General features: G+C 44.8%; 1 long non-coding RNA gene across 5 annotated transcripts in view; it reads left to right on the top strand.

Moving 5' to 3' along the window:
• LOC147914230 (uncharacterized) overlaps nucleotides 1-22939 on the top strand; it is a 36788-nt gene that overhangs the window by 319 nt on the left and 13530 nt on the right. For 2 of the 5 annotated variants that reach the window (XR_015555597.1, XR_015555594.1), the window contains exons 2-3: nucleotides 556-1630; nucleotides 15571-15765. This is a non-coding gene — a long non-coding RNA (uncharacterized LOC147914230). The remainder of the gene's footprint in view (nucleotides 1-555; nucleotides 1631-15570; nucleotides 15766-22939) is intronic. The other 3 variants (XR_015555598.1, XR_015555596.1, XR_015555595.1) reach the window with 3 other exon arrangements.

The following is a 22939-nucleotide window of genomic DNA, read 5'->3' on the forward strand; positions in this document are numbered from 1 at the left end:
CATACTGTGAAATACCTGCTGACCAAACCCTCAGAGCCCAGCAGAGTCAGCCTAACTAAAACTGGGCGAGGCCTTTTCTGGGCCTCTGGTTTCCCATCTAGGACCCGTGAGCTTGGGAATCAGCAGCCTTAAAATGGCTTTCGGTCTTTTTCTTTTTTTTAGAAAATCACTTTATTTATTATTATTTTTTTTTGTGAGGAAGATCAGCCCTGAGCTAACATCCGTGCTAATCCTCCTCTTTTTGCTGAGGAAGACCAGCTCTGAGCTAACATCTACTGCCAGTCCTCCTCCTTTTTTTCCCCAAAGCCCCAGTAGATAGTTGTATGTCACAGTTGCACATCCTTCTAGTTGCTGTATGTGGGACGCCTGCTGAGGCGCCTCAGCAGGGCTGGAGAAGCGGTGCGGCGATGCGTGCCCGGGATCCAAACTTGTACCTCTAGTAGTGGAGCGTGCGCACTTAACCACTAAGCCACGGGGCTGGCCCGGGCTTTTGGTCTTAATTGCACTTTAACAGTAGAGAACTCTGGTAACAAAAATCGAATTTTCTCCAAACAGGTCCTAAGCCAATCAGAATACTGATTCAATGACTGTTAAGGTGCACCTGGACTCCCAGTTGAAGCCAGGCTTCGCTGCAAGCGCTGAGAGCCTAGTTGGCCACACTGCTCTCCTCACAGCAACACCCAGCGTGTCAGTGCTACTTGCCCAGTGCTCTCCATTTCACCGAGAGGTAAACCAAGGTCCGGAGTGGAGGACCCAAGTCATTTCTTGGGGAAGTGGTGGTCTGTCTACAGCCTTCTGAAAGAAAAAGGGAGGCTTGGGAGTCTTAGGTAAGACAGGTAAAACTGCTGGGCCTTGGCCACTGGAATCACAGAGTGTTTGTGGGGCAGGGACCTTCAGAAGGGCAACCTGGAGGGCAAAATGGGTGCAGCCAGGTGAACCTGGAGATGTGACTGTCCCCAGCTCTGAGTGCCAGGCCCCAGGCATTGTTCTCGAGTGCATGAGAGCCAGACTTTGCCAATTTTGGGGAAGCCACTGGGGACCTGGGCTGGAGCCCAGAGACCTCCACACAGATTTGGCCAGCAGCAGCCCCCTAGGCCAGTGCTTCCCAAGTCTTGTGCTAGATGAGCTGCATTGGGGCAAATGAAAGGGAGCAGCTTCTTCCTCCCCTTAGCCTGCAGTAGAACCACCTGGGAGCTGGATAACAAAGCAGCTTCAGGAGCCCCTCCCCAGACTTCCGGGAGGGGGAGGGTTGGGAGGAGGTAGAGGGAGACGGGTAGTGTGTTAGGATTGTGCATTGTAAACAAATTTCCCAGGTAAAGCCTAAATACAAGTAGTTTGAGAATTACCATGTAAAGTTTCTCAACTAGTAGGTATCAAACTTTAAAATGTGTGCATCCTCTAAGCCAGTAAATCCGCTTCTACAAATCTATCATGAGAAATAATCGCAGAACAAAGATAAATGCTTATACAAGATTGTTCTTTGCAGCACTGTTCATTCTGGTGGAAACTTAGAAACAAGTACATGCTGCTCACCAGGAGCTGACTGGGACCTGAGCAACTCTGGGACCTCAGCACGTCGGGATGTTGTAATGGGGTTAGTCTGTGCACACTAACCTAGGGCATGGCTAAGGTATATTTATTATGACTGCAGTGTCCTGGCTAGGAGGGGCTTTGGATATATTTGATGAGAATTTTCATGGGAAAACCTTTTCCAACTGGGAAATTATTTTTATTATTATTTTTCTCTCATCCGGTTTTGCCACCCCCTGCCCCTTTTTTCACATATGAAAAAACTGGGTCCCTAAGAGAAGAAGGGACTTGTCTGATAGTGAACCTGGGGTCCTGACTCCTGGGACAGATCTGGGGTGGGGCTAGGAGGGGAAGGAGAGGTGGGCATGGCATCAGAGCCCAGCCCAACCTGGTTGCCCCCTGGAGGCCATTTTAGGAAGAGTCCCAGAAACTCAAGGCCCCTCAGGCCAGAAAAGGGACTGGATAGGCCGCATAAGGCAACTCCCTGCTGCCATACTGGAAAACCCGAATTAGAGGTTCCTGATGATGGGGCTCCATGTTGATTGTGCCTGATTCTGGTGAACTTGGTGATCACAAATAGGTTCAAATGAGTGTCATGTAAATCCACTTTCATTTATTTATTTTTTTGTGAGGAAGATCAGCCCTGAGCTAACATCCCCGCCAATCCTCCTCTTTTTGCTGGGGAAGATTGGCCCTGGGCTAACATCTGTGCCCATCTTCCTCCACTTTATATGGGACGCCGCCACAGCATGGCCTGACAAGCGGTGCATCCGTGCGCGCCTGGGCCGCCAGCAGCGGAGCACGCACGCACTTAACGGCCCCTCCACTTTCATTTAAAAAAACAAAAAAGCCACTACCCTTTTTACCCAGGGTTGATGAAAGTGGGGGAAAGAGACCAGCAATCACTGGGAGCCAACATGAGCCAAGGCTAGATATGGCAGTATAAAAGAGATGGGATTCTGTGGAGTAGAGGGGAAGAGTCCAGCAAAGGCCAGGGTCAGTGAGTAATGCAGGAAACAGCCGGAATCAGCTGGTAGGGCCTTGAAGGCCAGGGTGAAGAATTTGGATTTGCCAGTGTCAGCAGTAGGGAGTGCCTGCAGGTTCTTGAGACAGTGGCTGAGGAGAGGGCGGAAGAGATTGGAGGTGGGGTGATCCTGTGAGGCAGCTCTGGGTAATTGAGGCCGAACAGTTGGAGACCTGTCTCTGAGGTCTGGGAGATTTGTGGCTGTCTTACATGAGGTTCTGCATTTTCATCTAATGTGGATTTCAGCTTATCAACATTTTCCTTCTTAAAAGCCTTGTAGTATCTTGTTGGTCAAGCACAATTTGCTTAGCCTTCTCCTAGTTGTTGGATATTCACTCATTCAGCTAAGTTCTGAGTGCGTAGTACGCGTCAGGCAGTGTGCTTGAAGCTGGGGAACCCACCACCTAGGCCGTGATGAAGGGTTTGGACAGCAGTACTTGGTGGTGGGAAAGGTATGGGATTTGGGATTTGGAACCACTAGCCAGGTGGTGTAGGCAAATCATCCAAATTCTTCCAGCCTCGGTTTTCTTATCTGTGGAAACATCTGGCTTTGGTGAGGGTCAAAGAAAATAATGGCTATGAAAGCCCTTTGTGAGTAAGGTAAGTGCTTATAGGAGAGCACATACCATTGTCAGGGTGTCTTAGCTGTGCCTCTAATAGCTGTGTGGCATTTGACAAATAAACTCATCTGAGTCCCAGTTTCTTTTTCTCTATCTAGGAAATGAGAGAGTTGGACATGATAATCCTAAAGGTCTCTTCCTTCTTTGGCATTCTACCGTCTAAGGCTTAAATGTTTTTAAAAGCAACATATATACAAATGCCTGTTTGCCCACGGTTTAGGCAACACTGGGATTTATCTTTTTTATTTTCTCTTTGCTGGTTTAAGTGGTGAGGAGTGTTACCTGTAAGCTGATATATGTCTGCCTGGCTTTCTTCAACAGCCAGGCTAAGCTTTGTTCTAGTTACGCTTGATTATCTGATTTTCTTCCTCTGCAAACAGTTTGCATCAAAGGGATGTTTCAGATGGGCCTGGGTCACAGCATTTTTCCTCGGCTGACGGAACGGTGTCAATGTGGCAGGGATGTGGTGGTGACCTGCAGTAGGGACACCACAGTCTCTTCTCTTGATGCCCTCTGGCTTCTACACACAGATTAAATAGTGAGCGTTGTGCTTTTAATTTGAGGATTTAAAAAATCCCAGTTGAGGGGCTGGCCCTGTGGTGCAAACAGTTAAGTGCGTGCGCTCTGCTGCGGCAGCCCCGGGGTTGGCCGGTTTGGATCCCCGGCATGCACCAATGCACCACTTGTCAAGCCATGCTGTGGTGGCGTCCCATATAAAGTGGGGGAAGATGGGCACGGGTTAGTCCAGGGCCAGTCTTTCTCAGCAAAAAAAGAGGAGGATTGGCATGGATGTTAGCTCAGGGCTGATCTCCTCACAAAAGGAAAAAAAAAAAATCCCAGTTGATTTTCTGGTAGTCTTCTCTCCTACCCGTAAGCTGCTGGGTAGTGGCACCTCCAATCACAGCTATAGAAATCAGCCAGTCAGAGTTGGCTACTGTTGGGCCTCGGGGACTTAATGACTGTATTTTTCTTTATTCTTTTTATTAGGGTTTGGGTGATAGGATCGATGGGGATCAGATTCCATTTGGCATGGTTTCATCTTTTTTATATGTGGGAATTTTCTTATCTCCTGGAGTTTTTTTTTAATAATTTCTATTTATCCCCCTCCCCCAAAGCCCCAGTAGACAGCTGCATGTCATAGCTGCACATCCCTCTAGTTGCTGTACGTGGGACACGGCCCCAGCATGGCCAGAGAAGCGGTGCATCGGTGCGCGCCCGGGATCCGAACCCAGGCCGCCAGCAGTGGAGCGTGCGCACTCAACCGCTAAGCCATGGGGCCAGCCCTGGAGTATTTTTTTAATTACAAAAGCAGATACACTAAGTTTATTATGGCAAGTTAAACAATGCAGAGGCATATAAAGAAAAAGTGAATAACCTCCCCCCTCGTTCCCACCTTCCAGCATTAGAGGTGATAACAGGTATGTGTTCTTTCTCACCTTTCTCCACGTTCATGTAAACACATGCAAACGTGCACACATCCTGAGAGGTGTGTTCTCTTCTCTCTCTCTTATTTACATTTTTTCCCCAATTTTCAACAGGACTGCAATTAACGTTTTCTACATAAATATCTTTGCAGTAGTGAGAATTTCCTGAAATAGATTCTCTGAAGTTGAATTACTGGGACAAAGTGTAAGAATGAATACTTTTAAGGCATTACAAAGTGCTCTCTGACAGTATTTGTAGTGTATGGGTGTTTATCACACCCAGGCCTTAGCCTTATCAAGTGTTAGCAATTTTGTGTTGAATAATTTTGCTCTTTTGATGGCTGAAGAACAGCCTTTGGTTCTTTTTTTTTTTTTTTTTTTTTTGGTGAGGAAGATTAGCCCTGAGCCAACATCCGTTGCCAGTCCTCTCCTTGCTGAGGAAGATTGGCCCCAGGCCAACACCTGTCCCCATCTTCCTCTACTTTACATGTGGGACGCCAGCCACAGCATGGCTTGATAAGTGGTGCACAGGTCCATGCCCGGGATCCGAACTTGTGAACCCAACCACTACGCCACTGAGCAGGCCTCAGCCTTTGGTTCTTTTGATCTGCATTTTTTTTTAATTTTTTGTGAGGAGATCATCTGCCAATCCTCCTCTTTTTTTGCTGAGGAAGACTGGCCCTGGGCTAACATCTGTGCCCATCTTCCTCCACTTTATATGGGACGCCACCACAGCATGGCTTGACAAGCCGCGCGTCGGGATCCAAACCGGCGAACCCCGGCTGCCACAGCAGAGCACGAGCACTTAACTGCCTGCACCACTGGCTGGCCCCCTAATATGCATTTTTTATTAGTAAGATTGAATATCTTTTTTTTTTTTTTAATTTTTATTTATTTATTTATTTTTTCCCCCAAAGCCCCAGTAGATAGTTGTATGTCATAGTTGCACATCCTTCTAGTTGCTGTATGTGGGACGCGGCCTCAGCATGGCCGGAGAAGCAGTGCGTTGGTGCACGCCCGGGATCCGAGCCCGGGATCCGAACCCGGGCCGCCAGCAGCGGAGCGCGTGCACTTAACCGCTAAGCCACGGGGCCGGCCCAAGATTGAATATCTTAAAATTTCGTAATTATTTGACATTTGTCACCTGTGAATTATCTCCACATCTTTTGAGGTCTTCATAAGTTTTTTTTTTTTTTTTGTGAGGAAGATTAGCCCTGAGCTAACATCTGATGCCAATCCTCCTCTTTTTTTTTCTTGCTGAGGAAGATTGGCCCTGGGCTAACATCCGTGCCCATCTTCCTCTACTTTATATGGGACGAGGCCACAGCATGGCTTGACAAGCAGGGTATCAGTGCGCGCCCGGGATCTGAACCTGCAAACCCTGGACCGCTGAAGTGGAGCACGCACACTTAACCGCTGCACCACTGGGCCGGCCCCCATAAGTTTCTTTCTGACTTGCAAGCTCTTTTTAGTAGTAAGGATGCTTAACTCTTGTTTGTACTATTTGTTGCAGGTCATTTTTCCCCCAAGATTATTGTTGGCCTTACATTTTTCTAAGCTGTTTGTTTTATGTTTAAACTTTTCAGTTGGTCACATGTCAGTATTTGTGATGTTGTCCATTGCTTTTAGGCTGAGAAAGAATACACTGGCCACTAATCAAAGGGTAGTCACCTACGTTTTCTTTTTGATTTTGTTTCTTTTTTCAAAAAACTTTCATTTAATAAGTTCCACCACTGCTTAGTTTCCTTTTTTAAAAAAAAATAATTTATTTTTATTGAGATATAATTGGCATATAACATATTACTTTCAGATGTACAACATAATGACTCGATATTTGTATGTATTATGAAATGATCACCATAATAAGTCTAGTTAACATCCATCACCACACATAGTTACAGATTTCTTTCTTGTGATAGAACCCTTAAGATCTACTCTCCTAGCAACTTTCAAATATATAATACAGTATTTGATTTTGTTTCTTAATGGCTGAATTTTTAATATTTAACCCTTTATTTTTTTTATTTTTTTTTTTAAAGATTTTATTTATTCATTTTTTTCCCCCCAAAGCCCCAGTAGATAGTTGTATGTCATAGGTTCACATCCTTCTAGTTGCTGTACGTGGGACTCAGCCTCGGGTTGGACGGAGAAGTGGTGCCTTGGGGCGTGCCGGGGATCCGAACCCGGGCCACCAGCATCAGAGCGCGCGCACTTAACCGCTAAGCCACGGAGCCGGCCCTATTTAACCCTTTACCACATCTGGAATTTATTTTGGTTTACAGTGTGAAGTAAGAATCCCAATAAATTTTTTTTCTGAATTGCATACCATTTCTCACCGCCTTTCCTTTCTTCATGGATGTGTGATGGCGCCTTTTCCAGGGCAGTGAGTCCTTACACTGTTTTTCATGGTGTACCCCCAAGGAAGGGGTATCTTGAGACTACTACTATAGAGGATGAAAAGATGGATTTTTGTCTAGGGAGGGAAAGCCTTTGAATTTCTGTAGTGGAGACAGATTCTCCTTGAAGCTAATGATGTGGCACTTTAAAGACCCTTATTTGCCCTTCTCTCTTCCAAGGCCCTGGAAGGGGTCATCTGTTTTATAAAATTTACGAAATTAAGAAATTTTCATTGTAATCAGTTAAGACCCCTCCCTGTCTTTCTCCACTATGACTTCCCCCTCACTGTTCTCCTGTCAAGTGGCCTTGTGTTGGCCCCTGACATATTTTTGGATCTGGCTAAAGGTCAAGTTACTTGAAGTACTCTGTTCTTCACCTTGCTCTTTTTTTTTTTTTCTATGAGGAAGAGTGACCCTGGACTAACATCTGCTGCCAGTCTTCCTCTTTTGCTGAGGAAGATTGGCTCTGAGCTAACATCTGTGCCCATCTTCCTCTATTTTGTATGTGAGATGCCACCACAGCGTGGCTTGATGAACGGTGGGTAGGTCTGTGCCCGCAATTCAAGCCTGCGAACTCTGGGCTGCCAAAGCGGAGCACACGAACATAACCACTGTGCCACTAGGCCGGCCCCCACCTTGCTTTTTTCCCTTAACAGTGTATCTTAGAGACCTTTCTCTCTTCACACATGAGGAGCCGCCTCAGTCTTTTCAGCAGTTACCTCTCATTCCCTTGGATGGGTATTTCAAATTTATCACACTGCTGTCCCATGGATTGTCACTTGGCTTGATTCCAGCATTGCTGTCACAAACAGTGCTGCAGTAACTTAGCTTATACATATGTCATTTTACGCAAGTACAATCATAGGATAAATTCTCAGGATTTGCACTCCCATGAGTGTATGATAAAAGCTTAGTTTGGAAATAATTTTTCTTCAGATTTTTTTTATCATGGAAAAATATAAATAATGTAGAATTTGCCTTTTTTTTTTTTTTTTTTTTTTTGTGAGGAGATCAGCCCTGTGCTAACATCCGCCAATCCTCCTCTTTTTTTGCCGAGGAAGACTGGCCCTGGGCTAACATCGGTGCCCATCCTCCTCCACTTTTTTTTTTTTTTTTTTAAACATTTTATTGATTTTTTATTTTTTTCCCCCCAAAGCCCCAGTAGATAGTTGTATGTCATAGCTGCACATCCTTCTAGTTGCTGTATGTGGGACTTGGCCTCAGGATGGACGGAGAAGTGGTGCCTCGATGCGCACCCGGGATCCGAACCCGGGATCCGAACCCGGGCCACCAGCATCGCAGCGTGCGCACTTAACCACCAAGCCACAGGGCCGGCCCCCTCCTCCACTTTATATGGGACGCCGCCACAGCATGGCTTGCCAAAGCAGTGCGTCAGTGCGCGCCCGGGATCCGAACCAGCGAACCCCGGGCTGCTGCAGCAGACCGCGCGCACCCAACCGCTTGCGCCACCGGGCTGGCCCCAAATTTGCCATTTTAACCATTTTTAGGTGTACAGTTCACAGGTATTAAATACATTCACATTGTTGTACACCCATCACCACCATTCATCTCCAGAACTTTTTGTCTTCTCAAACTGAAACTCTGTACCCATTAAACAGTAACTCCCCATTTCCTCCCTCTCCTCAGCCCCTGGCACCCACCATTTTGCTTTTTGTATCTATAAATTTGACTACTCTATGGATGCCTCATATAAGTGGAATCATATAGTATTTGTCCTTTTGAGTCTGGCTTATTTCACTTAATGTAATGTCTTCAAGGTTCCTCCATGTTGTAGCCTGTATCAGAATATCCTTCCTTTTTAAGGCTGAATAATATTTCCATTGCATGTATATACCACATTTTGTTTATCTATTCAGCCGTCGATAGACACTTGGGTTGTTTCCACCTTTTGGCTGTTGTGAATAATGCTGCTGTGAACATGAGTGTGAAAATATCTGTTCGAGTCCCTGTTTTCAGTTCTTTTGGGTATATACCCAGAAGTTCCACACAGATTTTGAAGGCATTACTCTGTTGTCTCTTAGCTTTCAGTATTGCAGTTGGGAAGTCCCAAGTCTTTTTGAATACTGATACTTTGTATATGACCTACTTTTTCTTTAGAAATTTCTACAATCTCCTTTCATCCTTAGTGAACTGGAATTTCTTGATGATATGCTCTGATAAGAGTCTGTTTTTCCCATTGTGCTGGGAGTTCTGGGAGTTGAGTGGGAGATGAAAGTCTGGGAGGGGGTCTCACCATTTAGTATTGTGAGCTCTCTGCCTCACTGGCAGTGTTCCCAGAGCTGAGTGGAGGAAGAGGGCTGAAGGTCTGGATATCGTCAACAGTTAGTAGGTGAACTTTGATACAGTCCCTTTGTTTGTACCTTCTCTGACTCCTGTGCCTTGTGTCCACCTATCCAGGGACCTTCTTCTATCCTCTCCTAAAAATAAATTTCTGATCTGTCAGGGTCTGAGTTTCAGCTGTGGGGGTAGGGGTAGCATGGGGAAGAGATCTAGGAGTTCACTGTTCTCATTTTTTAAGCTGCTTTTTAAACCCTCTTCTACCAGTATAGCAGCCTCCCTTCCTAGAGCAGCCCTCCCAGCCAGCCTCACCTTCACGCCCCCTTCTAGAGGTGCCACTAATTTCTGAGCCTTTTAAGGATTTTGTGTTGTAAATCAGGTTAAATTTTCACCTTTTCTTATTGCCTGCTTGGTGTTGCTCTCTGATTGATAGTACTTGTCCGTTTACTTTCTACCCTCAAACATGTTGGGCTCCTCTCTCCCACTCTCCCCTTTCTTGAAGGCTTATGCATTTTGAAAGTAGAGTTTCAAGAGGGAAGCAAGTTACATACCTGTGATAAATCCACTGTCTTCAACTTAATTTTTTTCCCACATGTCTTTCCAGTGGTCCCAACACCCTGTGTTGACTAGTCCACCTTTCTCCCTCTGGTTTGAGATGCCGTCTTTATCCTACACCAAGTACAAAGTCCCATTTGTCTGTAAGTCCTATTACTGAGCTCTCTCCTCTGTTTCAACAGGTATTTATTGAGCACATTCTATGTGGCAGGTTCTGTCTAGGCATTGGAGGTAAAAGCAGTGTATTAAGCAAACCCCCCACCTCATGGAGATTACATTGTAGTGAAGAGGTAATAATAGGCAGTAAACAGTGTCAGATAGTGATAAGTACTAGGATGAAAAATAAAGCAGAGTGGCAGCATAGAGAGTGAGAGATTGAGCTACTGTATGTAAGCTGGTCAGAGGAAGGACACTGAGTAGAATCTTTAATGAATTGGAAACTCCAGCCATGCATGGATCTTTGGAGGGGGCTGTTTTGGGCAGAGGAGATACCAAGAGCAAAGACCCTGGGACAGAAATGAACGGTGCGAGTTTGAAGAATAACAAGAACAGTTTGGCTGGAGCCCCGCAGGCAAAGGGGAGAATGGTGCATGGGGACAGATTATGCAGGGCCTGGTAGGCCATGGAAAAGAGTGTGTATTTTATTCTACACACAGTGGGAAGTCATTGGAGAGTTGAGAGCAGGAGAATGGAGACATAAGCATAGTTACGTTTTAAAAGCATGGCTGTGGTCGTTGTGTGGAGAACAGACTATGGGAGGAGGCAGGAGTAGCAGCAGTCAGGAGGCTGTACCTAACCCAGGGAGAGAGAATGGTGACTTGGACTGACTAGGGGTTGGATGGATGGACAACACAAGAAGCAGTTGGCTCTGGAATGTGTGTATATATATATGTATATATATTTTTTATTTGGTGAGGAAGATTAACCCTGAGCTAACATCTGTTGCCAATCCTCCTCTTTTTGCTGAGGAAGATTGGCCCTGGGCTAACATCCATGCTCATCTTCCTCTACTTTATATGTGGGACGCCTGCCGCAGCATGGCTGATAAGCAGTGCATAGGTCTGTGCTCAGGATCCGAACCTGCGAGCCCCGGGCCGCCGAAGCAGAGCATGCGAAATTAACCACTACACTACCAGGCCGGCCCCGCTGGAATATATTTTGAAGACAGAGCCAACAAAACAGATGGGCTGAAGGACTGGATGTGGAAGGAGAGGAAAAGAGTGAAGTTAAGCAAATGGGGGAGCAGCAATAATTAATTGAGCTTGACGAGGTACTTGACATAAATCCTTTTGTTTACTCTTCATAGCCCTTTGAAAAAAATGATATCTTTTTGAAGAGTAGAGGAAATGAAGGCACAGACAGGTTAAGTAACTTGCCTGTGATTACACATTGGTCATTGGAGGAGGTAGGATTTTATTTCTGTAAGGTCAGTAGTGATATCCCCTCTTCTGTTTCTTTTTTTTTATAATTTTATTTATTTATTTATTTATTCCCCCAAAGCCCCAGTAGATAGTTGGATGTCATAGTTGCACATCCTTCTAGTTGCTGTATGTGGGACGCGGCCTCAGCATGGCCGGAGAAGCAGTGCGTCGGTGCACGCCTGGGATCCGAACCTGGGCTGCCAGCAGCAGAGCGTGAGCACTTAACTGCTAAGCCACGGGGCCGGCCCTTCTGTTTCTGATTCTAATAATTTTGAGTCTTCTCCCTTTTAGTCTTGGTCAGTTTAGCTAAGGGTTTGTCAATTTTTTTTTTATCTTTTTGAAGAACCAACTTTTGGCTTTGTTACTTGTCTCTATTTTTTTTTTTAATCTCTATTTCATTAATTTCTGCTCTAATCTTTATTATTTTTTCCCTCTTGCTTGATTTAGGTTTAGTTTGTTCCTCTTTTCTTCTTTTCCAGTGTCTTAGGTGGAAGGTTAGGTTTTTGATTTGAAATCGTTCTTCTTTTTAAAAAAATAAGCATTTACAGCTATGAGTTTCCCTTCAAGCACTGCATTAGCTATAGCCCATATACGTTTTGGTATTCTCATCTTTCCATAGATTTTTCTAATTTGCTTTATGGTTTCTTCTTAGCATCATTCATTGGTTATTTAGGAGTATGTTGTTTAATTTCCACGTATTTGTGAGTTTCACAAATTTCTTTCTGTTATTGTTTTCTAATTTCATTCTGTTATGCTCAGAGAACATACTTTGTATTATTTCATTCCTTTTAAATCTATTGAGGTTTGTTTTATGGCCTAGCATATGGTCTATCCTAGAGAATGTTCCATGTGCACTTGAATGTGTATTGTGATTGCTGGGTGGAGAGTTCTGTAGATGTCTGTTAGGTGTAGGTGGTTTATAGTGTTGTTCAGGTCTTCTGTTTGCTTGTTGATCTTCTGCCTAGTTATTCTATCCATTATTGAAAGTAGGGTATTGAAGTGGCCGACTATGATTGTTGAATTGTCTACTTTTCCCTTCATTTCTGTCAGTTTTTGCTTCATATATTTTGGTGCTCTATTGTCGGATACATATATGTTTATTATTATTACTTTTTTTGCTGAGGAAGATTTGCCCTGAACTGACATCTGCTGCCAGTCTTCCTCTTTTTGTACGTGAGCTGATGCCATAGCATGGCCGCTGACAGACGAGTGGTGTAGGTCCACACCTGGGAACAGAACCCGGGCCGCTGGGCTGGCCCCATGGTGTAGCGGTTAAGTGTGTGTGCTCTGCTGCTGGCGGCCCGGGTGCGGATCCTGGGCGTGCACCGACGCACCGCTTGTCAGGCCATGCTGAGGCAGCGTCCCATACAAAGTGGAGGAAGACGGGCACAGATGTTAGCCCAGGGCCGGTCTTTCTCAGCAAAAAGAGGAGGATTGGCATGGATGTTAGCTCAGGGCTGATCTTCCTCACACAAAAAAAAAGAACCTGGGCCGCTGAAGTAGAGCATGCTGAACTTAACCACTAGGCCACTGGGGCTGGTCCTGTTTAAAATTTTTATACCTTCCTGAAGGATTGATCCTTTTATCATTATAAAATATCCCTCTTTATCTCTAGTAGGGGATAGTATTTTAAACCCAGACCATCTGACTCCCAAGCCCATCTTCCTAACCCCACACCAACTGCACTGCCTCTGAAGGTGTGTCCTCAGGTGTTCCTCCAGCTACTATGTTCTTGGGCATTCCAGACTCACCCAGGTGTTCTATGTCAGCTGGATCTTCCTGCCCTGGGTCTTGATAAGACCAGCTGAAGTTCCGTTCTGTACTCTGAGGAAGTCCCAAGCCATTCCCAAGATACCTGCAGATTGCTAGACATTCTCGTTCTCCATCATGTTGGGCCCTGGATCCTGCTTGCCCACAAGCATGCCCTGGTTCTGTATAGTCTTCACATTTCAATAACTTTCCCCTTTGCCTCTCCTGGTGTCTCCCCACCCTTCACCAAACCTTGCTAACACAAGTGAAGTAAGCCATTTACCACAGGAGGGTGAGAGGAAAGGCATACTTTACAGAAACACAAAGGGCTTCAATCCCACGTTCTCCATCCATGGGCAATCTCTGGTGCCCCAGCTACTGAAGGATTTGTCATGGCCCAACAGTACCCAGCCTTCCATCACCTGCTCCTGGCTTTGGTCTCCTCTCCACTCCATTATGAGGCCCTCCTGCCCTCTCCCCTCACCCCCATCCTCTCTGGAGCAAAAACAGATCTCCTCCTCTGCTTTCTGCAGAGCCATTTAATGGCTGCTTTTGTTGTCTTTGTTTCTTTGGCTTCTCAAGCATCAGGCTCTGTCTATTTTGGTCAAGCCCCAAGGTATTTCCCTAAACCAAGACTAACTTAAGAGTAGTGTGGGGCCAGCAGTTAGATAAGAAAACTTCCCACCTGGCTCTGCATGCCAGGTTTACTGTCCTGACTTTCTGCTGTGGTTGGTGACATGTTTGCATTTCCTGGACTTTTCCATTATTTGTGGGAGCAGGATATTTGAAGCCAGGACTTTCCAGAAGAGTCTCAGAAATCTTTCATGCTGAGTGAATCATAAAACTGAGGCCCAGTGAGAGCCTACAGCAAGTTCGTGGTGGAAGCAGTCCTCGAGCCCCAGCCCTGGGATGAACCTTGACCCTGGTGGACCGTGCTGCTGGGTGTACCTCGGGTCATTCTCTTTCCCTCCCTGAGCCCAACTTCCCATATGGGAAATGGGAATAACAGCACTATCTCCTCCCAAGGCTGTTGTGAAAGGTAAATGACAAAACACTTATGCTATGCTCTGCCTAACGCTTGGTAAATAGTAAGGGAAAGTTGCACAAAAATCTTCACTAGTTACATTTTATGACTTCCTACAATTTTCTAATTCTGTGTTTCACAAGCCATTGCGTGTGTGTGTTTCATATGAGAGAGACAGGCTTTTGTAGTAAGTCAAATCAATAGCCAGAGAATACTTATTTTTGCATGAAATTGCAGGAAGCACCCCAGAGAAATCTGACATTTTTGGTAGAGAACAAAGTATATGTCCACATGAAAACTTGTGCATGAATGTTCATAGCAGCCTTATTCATGATAGCCCAAAACTGTAAGCAACTCAAATATTCACCAATTGATGAAAGGCTAAATCGTGTTATAGCCTTACAATGGAATACTACTCAGCAGTGAAAACGAACTCCAGGTGCATGCAATAACATACATGAATCTCAAAATATCCCAAGTTAAAGAAGCCAAACACAAAAGAGTAAGTATTGTATGACCTATTCATATAAAATTCTAGAAAAGGCACAAGGAATCTATAAAAAGTAGATCAGTGGTTGCCTGGACTGAGAGGTGTGGAGAAGGACTCGACCAAAAGGAGAATGAGCGAATATTTGCCAAAATTAATTTCATTTTTCACTTCAAGTAGGTAAATTCTATTTTAAAAAAACAAGCAACTATGAGACACAGACAAAGCAATAATAAAGGGAAACAAATGCAACAACAACAAATGGGTAAATTTGAGTTGATCAACAGCTTACATACGCAGTTAAACTATGCTTTTTGTTCACTGGGTTGTAAATTTACTTTCTCATCATCCCAGATGGAGACATTTTACACTGCAGCATCTGGATAAACAAAATCCTTTAGGGACGGCCCAGTGGTGTAGTGGTTAAGTGCGCGCACTCCGCTTCAGCGCAGAGGGGCCGCCCCAGGTTCACAGGCTCGGATCCCGGGCACACACCGACGCGCCGCTTGTCAAGCCATGCTGTGGCCGCGTCCCATGTAAAGTAGAGGAAGCTGGGCACGGATGTTAGCCCAGGGCCGATCTTCCTCAGCAAAAAAGAGGAGGATTGGCATCAGATGTTAGTTCAGTGCTGATCTTCCTCACAAAAACAACAAAAACAACAACAACAAAATCCTTTAAGGTCCAAGTACCTTGTGCCTAATAGTTTCCCTTTAACTGAAGTGAATTCCTTTCTTTCTTTTTTTTTCTTTTTTATAATTTTAGTTATTTATTTTTTTTCCCCCAAAGCCCCAGTAGATAGTTGTATGTCATAGTTGCACATCCTTCTAGTTGCTGTATGTGGGACACGGCCTCAGCATGGCCGGAGAAGCGGTGCGTTGGTGCACACCCGGGATCTGAACCCAGGCTGCCAGTAGCGGAGCGCGTGCACTTAACCGCTAAGCCATGAGGCCGGGCCTGAATTCCTTTCTTAAAGGCGGATTTATATCTGACTTTTTATTTTTCTTTCTCAAAGGTGAGGAGTGCTTATATTCTGTTTCTATAGGTCTCTATCCGTAGAGCAGGAGGAAGCTGCTTGAAGTTTTGGCCTCGTTTTGGCCAGGACAGTGACATGGCCAGATATACTTGGAAAGAGCACCCTGAAACTGCACTGTGGAGGATGGATGAGAGGCCGGTTGGGGGAGAATCAGGAAGGCCAGTTAAGAGGCTGGTGCAGTTCATCGAGCTGTATGCTTAAAATGTATGTGTTTTTCTATATGTAAATTATACTTCAGCTTTTAAAAATGAGAACAAAAGACTATCACAGTAGTCCATGAGAAGTCCAGAGGCCAGACAAAGGGGCTCCAGGCCAGGCTGGGAGCAGTGGGACAAGTCTAGGAACTTGAGTGGGATTCTGGTTGTAGAACTGGTAGGGTCTGAGGAAATGTTGGGAACCTGAGAGGAGGCACTGGGGGAGGAATAGGGGGCCAGGACAGGGAGAAAATCAGGTCATATTTGAGCACTGAAGATGCACATTTCTGAGTGGAGCTCAGGGGCCCTGGTGGAGTGAATGAACTTACTCTAGCTCTGGGATTCTGCTAGGATGGGGAGCCAAAAAAAGGCCTAGACCTCATCCTCAAGTGTCATGGCTTAGTGGGGATAGGGGACAGCCTTCCTGAACCAGTTGGGGAAGGCACGGAGGGACTTTGGGGGAAGAAGTAGCCGTCTGTTCACGTCCCTCCTTCATACATTCTCCTTACCTGTTTGTCTTCTCCCAGACCCGTCTAAGGGCGGGGGATTAGTAACCCAGTGACAAGGATCTGACCCACTGGGGTGTGAATGCTGGTTCTGAAGTTCCCTAGCGGTGTGACCCTGGACAGGGTGTTTAATGTTTTTGAGCCTCAAGTTCCTCACCTGTAAAATGAGGATAATATCCTGTTTTCTGGCATATGACTTCTGCCCCTTTTCCCCCCTCCTAAATAATGCATTCTGTAATTTCCCCGCTGCCTTATGATGTGCCCATATTGTGGATGGAAGAGGATGGTGCAAAGTGTGGCTCTTGGGCACGCTGGGCTGCAGAATCCCTTTATTTAAGCTCTGGAGGGCTCCATGAGCCTGGGGCTACCCGTCCGTTGAGCATCTTAGAACGGGAGGCAGCTTGCAGGTCCTAGAGGCAGCTGGCATCGGGGAAAGCAGACTGAGCTGGGAGTTGAATTCTCTGTCCCAAATTCTCTGAGTGACCTTGGGCGACCCCTAGTGGGGAAGTGAGACGACACACAACATCCCTGGATGGTTTTTTTTACCAGATTTTGCTGATGTATTTACTTTTGCTTCAGGGACCAGGTAGACATTCCTTCAATTGTTTTTGCTCTGCATTTTTGCACTGTCACTTGCTTTTTATTCCCTTGGATGCAGTCCTGGTGTTTTCTTTTACACCACTGTATGTATGGAATGGGGCTTTATTTACCAACAAATCCAATATAGCTTGTTACTTATGATGTATCACTCACTATTCACTGATGTCATTTTTTTCTTAGGTTGTGGGATTTTTGTCCTTTTCAGAGCTTGTGAATTCCTATTAGAATCCTCTGAACTGTATTTACATAACCAAGTGTTTTCTCCTGTAAGACCACTTTAAGGTCACAGTCAATACATGTATTTTAAAATTCATTTTATGTAATAACTTTTTAAAAAAATAGCACTTTCTATGTACCAGGCACTGTTCTATGTACTTTATATCTATAAACTTATTTAATCCTCATAACAACTCTATGAGGTGGGTGTTATTATCCCCATTTTATAGATGAGAAACTGAGCCTCAGGTTGAGTAACACACTCAAGTTCACGTAGCTAATAAATGGCAGAACCAGGATTGCAAACTAATTTTTTTCTCTTAATTACTCCATTGTGTTACCTTTGACTTCAAAATTATTTTCCCAAAACTTTCCATGTAAAATTGGAATGCATCTTATGTACTTGTGTATCTTTTTTTTTTTTTTGTGAGGAAGATCAGCCCTGAGCTAACATCCATGCCAATCCTCCTCTTGTTTTTTTTTTTTTTTGCTGAGGAAGACTGGCCCTGAGCTAACATCTGTGCCTATCTTCCTCCACTTTATGTGGGACGCTGCCACAGCATGGCCTGACAAGCCGTGTGTCGGTGCGCGCCTGGGCTCTGCACCCAGGTCACCAGCAGCAGAGTGTGAGCACTTAACCGCTAGGCCAGGGGGCCAGCCCCCTGTACTTGTGTATCTTATGGGCCAATAAATATGGTACTGACAGCTGGAGTTAAGCCAACTTAACCTCAGGTCTGAGCCCCAGTTCCTCTTCAGGGTGACCTTGGGCCCCCAAAGCCTCATCTGTAAAATGGGGGGGCATGTGAAGAATTACATGAATTCTTTTAAGGTTTGATTTATTTACATTTCTTTGCTTAGATTTATTTTGATGCACAAAGAAGGTCTTGGCATAGATCCCCCTCAAGGCTAGCACAGGATTTTACACACAGTGGGCCTTCCATAAATGTCCTGGGATGAAGGAAAGACCAGTCCTAGGGAAGATCCACTCTGCCTCTTCTAGGAAGTTAATTCCTAGGCAGGGGAGAGTTGCTGGTAATTTCTGCAAGTTTACTAGAGTTAGATCCCAGGTTAAGTGGTTATGTAAAGTAACTCCCAACTTCGCCAAGACTGATGAAGCTGATTCTGTTATTTTCCTTTATTTGGCAGGTATGGTGGACATGGAGGTCAGTGGTTTGCCCAGGGTGACTCAGTGGATGTGTGAGGGGATCAGGCAGGGGTGTGGGTGGGCGGGACGGTAGTCCTTGTGATGTCTTTCCTGGCTGCAGTCATTGCCTATCACTACTGCCCACCCTGAGTGCTAGCTTTGAAGAAAGGGGCTACTCAGCCTGGGTGCCTAAGAGCCACCCAGAGGCTCTTGAGGGCTCCATGGGCCTGGGCAGCTGGCCCCTTGAGGTAGGCTCCTAACATCTTAGAACTGGAGGGACCTTGGAGGTCCTCAAGAGGCAGCTGGCATCAGGAAAGTAGACTAGGCTGGGAATTCCAAGTTCTTTGTCCTGAATTGGCTGGGTGACCTTGTGCTTGCTGCTGCCCCTCTCTGAGCCACAGCTGGGATGCTGAAGGTCCTTTTAGCTGTTGTGTTCCATGTCCAGCCTTTCCATTTTATATGTGAGGACACCGAGACCCAGAGAGGGACAGGGATTTGCTCGTATAATTTTACAGCCAGAGGAATTCTTACAAAGATCACTTTCCTGGTCAGTGACATGGAAAGAGCAGGGGCCCTGGAATCAGACTGCCTGGCATATAATAATTGCTCATTAAGTGTGGCCCTTTATTTTATTAAGCAACATCCTATGCAGTGTCTGACTGTGGGTCTTACCCTTACTAGTTGTGTGACCTTGACTTGAGGAGGTCATTTAACCTTTTCCTGCCTCAGTTTCGTTAGGTGCCAATGGGGTTAATAATAGCCTCTCTTTATGGTGGAATCGTACAGAGTAAAATGCGATTATCCATGTAAAATGTAGAGCTTGTCACGTGGCCCATAGTAAGTGCCCAGTAAAAATGAAAGTCTGTCCCTGCTTGAAACCTCCCAGTGGTTCTTCTGATATTTATAATCGTGTCCAAACTCCCCCCGTGTCCTAGAAAGCTCTGAACTCATCGCTTGGTCCCTGCCTACTTCTCGTCTCACTTCTCAGGCTCACTCACTCCACTTTGTGTCCACTCAGTGGCTTTTTGTTTTTGTTTTTAACCCTTGTTGTTTCCCTTGATTTTAGCCTAAATGTCACCTCGGGAAGACTGTCCCTGGCCACTTAGGACGGGGCTCCCAGCCCCTCCCTGCCATGTTATTCTGTTTCCTACATCACACTTAACCTAGTTTGTAATGATGGGTTTTGTTGTTTATTGTCTCTCTCTCCTCTGCTCGATGGTAAACTGTTATATTCACTATGGAATCCCCCAACACCTAAAACCTCCCATAATAGGCTCTGAATAGATGCTTATTGGTACCTGGTACCCAGTGTCCAGTCGAGTGCCTCACCTGCATCCACACTGCTCTTTCTTGGGCAGATCTGATCAAGCTCTGTCCTGCTTCAGACTCTTCAAAGACTCCTTGGTGCTTTGGGGTGGGGGAAGAGGAAAAACCAAACACTTTCACCTGGCATTGAAGGCTCTTCAGATCTGGCTCTGCAGCTTTCTCCCCGCCCTGCCCTACGCTGTGTCAGTGAGACTGTGGGCGGAGTCCCTTCACCTGTTTGGCTTTCTTTTTTCATCAGTTAAGGTGACCAAGGTTCCTTCTGAGCTTCAGATAAACCTGAATCATTTATTGTGCACCTGTCACCAACTAACTGCCCAGAGTAACTCAAAGGAGGTTTCAGAAGCACGTAACTGTTTCTTCAGTTATGTTAAGAGATGCAGTTACCAACTGCCCTGAACTGGTCCAAACCCCAGCACAAGAGTGATGCCTGCGCAGCTGGGCCGAGAAGTGTGCAGGAGTTACCTTTGCTTCATTTTAATGTTAAGATCTCTGCCCCAGGAGGAGCTTAAGCCTTATTATCATAACATGCGATGTATGTGAAAGCATGTTTTCAAACTGCACCTACGGAAGCTTATGCCCACCTCTACATGTAATGACAAAACTTCCCCTTTGAACATTCATTCCGCATCTGAGATAAAAGACACCTGTTTTCCCTAGCTTGGGAGCCACAGCTTTGGTAGTGATTGCCTTTGGTCTCCTTTATTTACTGCAAATAAATTTTACTCTGTGTGACAACTACTTCTGGTGAAGTCTTTGATTTCAGGTCACCAAGAAGTGAACCCGCTTTGGTTTTGGAACACACCCAGTCACTGCGTGCCTGTTCTCGTGGCGATTCTCCATCAGGCAGCACTCTGTTAATCTCAGGTACTCTTCCCAATCCAGGTGGCCCCCCCTTCCTTTTCTTCCCTGTCCTCATCGTGACACACAGTCATCGTGACACACTGATGTCATCCTGTGTCTTTCCAGTCCCCACTCCATCGCCCCTCCCCCCCACCCTACAAATCCACTCTAAAATGTTTTCTTTGGATCCTTAGATAATGTATGAACAGTCCCTTGAACACTCCTATGCTAGCTTTAAAATACTGTGTATGTTTTAAAATTACATATAAGTTATTGGGCAATAGCTCATTTAGTTTCTCCCCACACACACACACACGCACATTGTTTTTAATATCTATCCACGTAGATGCATGAACGTTTAGTTCATTGCTTCAGAGCACTGCGTGGTATCCCACAGCATGCAGCCGTCACATTTCACTCATCCATTCTACTTGAGACAGACACGTATGTTCCCTCCAACGCCCTGCTACTATCAAGGCTGCCCCAGTGAACGTGTTGTCCGGCCCCTTCTGGGCCTATGCACAGTTTCTCTGGGAGACGTTTCCAGTAGAGCTGCTGACCATAACGGTGTACGTGTTCACAGGTACTGTCAGGTGCTCTCCTGCATGGGTGCACTGGTCTGTCCCCCATCACCCAGCGTATGAGGATTCTCCTCTCCATCTCTGCCAGTGTTTGGTAATATCCATCTCTTTAATGTTTGGCACTCTGATGAGTATAACGTGGTCTCTTGTTTCTAATTTGTTTTCTGAACACCAGTGAGGTTGATATATTATACTTGTCAGTTGAAATTTCCCTTTCGTGAATCTCCTATTTATGTGCTTTGCCCATTTGCCTATTAGATTCTCCAGCTTTTTCTTGTAATATTTCAGATATTAATTCCTTGTTTCATCTCGATATGGTAAAAATTCACCCTTTTTAAAAAATGAGTTTTAACAAACATAAGCAATCAAATAATCACCACCATAATCAATATATAGAACAGTTCCGTCACCTCCCAGAATTCCCTCATGTCCCTTTTACAGTCAGGGTCTCTTCCCATCCCTAGCCCCTGGCAATTACTAACCTGTTTTCTATCCTATAGTTTTACCATAACCAGACTGTCATATAAATGGAATCATATGGTATATAGCCTTTTAAATCTTCTTTCTTTTAGCATAATGCGTTTGAGATTCACCCATGTCGTGTGCATCTCAGTAGGCAATTGGTTCCTTTTTATGGATGAATGGCATTCCATTGGATGAATCTGCCACATTTTGTTTATCCATTTGCTGTTTGAAGGATATTTGGATTGTTTGCAAATTTGTCAATTTGTTTTTGGTGGCCTTAACAGTTTTGAGGCATATTGGTCAGGTATTTTGTAGAATGCCTGCGAGTCACATCTAACTTCTTGAACATTACACAATGAGTTTTGGAGGGCATCCTGCTGTTGATGCTCAGTGGACTTACCTGCCAGAACCAGTTAAACTGTTGTCTGTGAAGGGGGTCTCATGAGTTGTTTCTGGCACACCTTTTTCTGGCCCCCTGGAGTGCATTTTAAGCATCAATAAAACTTTGCCTTCACTGACTCTGTTTCTTCCCCCATACCATCTTTCTGTCTTTTTTTTCTTTGTTGTTTGTTTTCTTGCTCTGTGTTTTGGTTTTTGTTCTTGGCCAAGCTATTTCCCATTGCTGGCAGCAGTGACTGACAATTGGTTTTATGGTTTGTTTGTTGATCTCTGTCAGGACTGTGGGGATCTGGTCTCTATCCAGTGGGAGATGAGGAGAATCTTATTTGCTAGTCTTTCTTTGATAGTTTGCTTGTCTATTTGTGAGCTCAAATCAATTAAGAAAATATTGAGAGAAGTAGAATTAAGAAAGCATTGAAAGGAGAAAAGCGCATTGAGATACGCGCCAGTGGGTTTTTGTGTTCCTTGGTTTACTTTGGCACATGTGAGGTTTGAGAACTGGAGCTGAAAGTTTTCAGTGTGTCTATATGAGCCTGAAATATTTCCTACCTGCATAGTATGTTAATTAATAAGTTAAATTGTAACATCTCTTAAAGAGGTTTGTTTTGATTGTTTTACTGGAGCTAATGGGGCTTACATAAATATAAGGAAATACAAAAAGTTCCAAAAAATAAAGAAATGGAAGTTCTAATAGTTTAAATGCTCTAGCCTTTGAGGAGGAAAAAAAGCAAACCTTACAAAAATGTTAGCTTAGGAAGGTTTGTGTTTGTTTTTTTTTTTGACTAGCTACTATTTAACAGCTTTGTTAATATATAACTTACATACCATAAAATTAACCCATTTAAAGTGTACAATTCAATTAGTTTAAGTATATGTGAAGAGTTGTGCAACCATCAGCATAATCTGATTTCACTCCCCATCTGCACCTTCCCTACCCCAGCCATAGGCCAACACTAATCTACCTTATTCTCTACGGATTTGCCTATTTTGGACATTTCATATAATTAGAATTATACAATATGTGATCTTTTGTTATGGACTTCTTTCACTTAGCATAATATTTTTGAGGTGTATCCATGTTGTAGCATGAATCAGTACTTTGTTATT

Source organism: Ceratotherium simum, chromosome 21 (genome assembly GCF_057802395.1).
Source record: "Ceratotherium simum simum isolate JZ-2026a chromosome 21, ASM5780239v1, whole genome shotgun sequence".
Classification (NCBI taxonomy): domain Eukaryota; kingdom Metazoa; phylum Chordata; class Mammalia; order Perissodactyla; family Rhinocerotidae; genus Ceratotherium; species Ceratotherium simum.